We start from the raw sequence: 1,565 nt of genomic DNA on the forward strand, positions 1-1,565 counted from the left end.
TTCAGAAAGGAAGGGTATCAGGAATGGAGTGGGTAGCGAAGGAATAAGGAATGAGATAAAGCAACTGGGATATGTTATGTACAAGCACCAAGTCCACAAAAAATATGTAAACATTCTGTACTGCAAGCACGTACCAAAAGAAAAAAGAAAGGAAGGCGATCAAGAGATGGGTGGAAGAGGTGGGGAGGGAAGAGAAAGAATCTGGAGAAAGGAATTGAAATGTATTATGTACATTTACCCTCCTCCTCCAAGGAATGTAATCATTATGACATACACACATGTACTAACAAACTAAAATAATAATAATAAAAAAATTAACCAAAACACCCTAGTCGAATAAATCTAAGAAAAACAAAACTAACTTACAATGTTTCCAATTCCAAAGCCATTGTGACTATGTTCTCAAGTGCTGTAAGTGGCACATGTGTTTGTCCCAAGTCTCTGAAAAGAAAGCTCAGATGGAAATGAGGAATCCCAATACAAATATTCTCTACTTAAACAGGTTCAAGAAAATGCGACTTTCTTGTCAAATTTGGCTACTTAACAAGCCAGCACATGATTTTCTTTATCATAAAATACAAACCCAGGGAGCTCTTCATGAAGAAATTCATGTTTAACATTTGCATCATCAAATTAATGACTTTGGCATTAAATAGTAGAGCCTATACCTTGTTTCAAATCATCATCTTACTTCTCATTTTTATTTTGCAGTCATCTGTGTGTTTTTTATTTCTTATGACAATGCCAGTATGCTTTCTGGGGTAAATGATGTTCCTACATCCACTTTATATGTTCCCTTTCTACTGTGTCCCTCAACACTGCTCTCTACCCCTGCTAATTGTTAATTGTTACCTGCTATACATCTTCTCTTAATTTTTTCCTTTCCCAGTAACTTTTTTCAATAGCCTGATTAAAATTAAAGTTACAACTTTCAGAATGAAAGTACAATACCTAACCTCTGATGGAAGAAAGCAAGAAGACAGAAGCTGTATCAGAACTTACACAATTATTGGAATACCATACTTACAGATATTTTAATGCTGGTAATTTAAAAAGAGATGAATCTTTGACAGTCCTCAGAGGATTATGATTGAGAATTCTGAAAAATGCAATAGAATTAAACTCTGCATTTTCAATATGCATGAGATTACAAGAAAAATGAAACTTGTAGGTTAAAAAATCATTTTCTGTGACTACCTCTGCATAACCCTTAGAATGCAGAAAGCTCTCTTCTTTGGGAACTAAGTAGGTCTCTAAAAGATAAAGTGGAAATGAGAAAGAGGGAGGCATATATATATAAAATATATGCTATATTTTAGCATAACATGGATAGAAAAAAAATATGTGAAAGAGTAAAAACCCTAAAGGTAATGCTCTCACAAGAAATCTTCACCCTACAGGAAATTCTGTATTTAGTATCCTTCATAATTCAAGGTCACAGTGAGTCAGTGGTGCTACTGGGAGCCACGTAGCTTGTTCTTGCCTGGTGAGCTTCCCATTCAGCACATTTTTCCAGATGTGGTTTAACTTGCTTCACTTGTAACATTAACTAATATTCAATAAGA

At 34.6% G+C, this 1,565-nt stretch overlaps 1 long non-coding RNA gene across 1 annotated transcript in view; it reads right to left on the reverse strand.

Annotated features, from left to right (window-relative positions):
• Window positions 1-365: 365 nt before the first annotated feature.
• The window catches only part of LOC102019457, a 5,437-nt gene continuing 4,237 nt past the window's right edge, over window positions 366-1,565 (reverse strand). Inside the window, exons 2-3 of the long non-coding RNA XR_265182.1 lie at window positions 1,028-1,099; window positions 366-441 (exon numbers count right to left, since the gene is read on the reverse strand). This is a non-coding gene — a long non-coding RNA (uncharacterized LOC102019457). The remainder of the gene's footprint in view (window positions 442-1,027; window positions 1,100-1,565) is intronic.

Source organism: Chinchilla lanigera, unplaced genomic scaffold (genome assembly GCF_000276665.1).
Source record: "Chinchilla lanigera isolate Chin_1 unplaced genomic scaffold, ChiLan1.0 scaffold00275, whole genome shotgun sequence".
Lineage (NCBI taxonomy): Eukaryota > Metazoa > Chordata > Mammalia > Rodentia > Chinchillidae > Chinchilla > Chinchilla lanigera.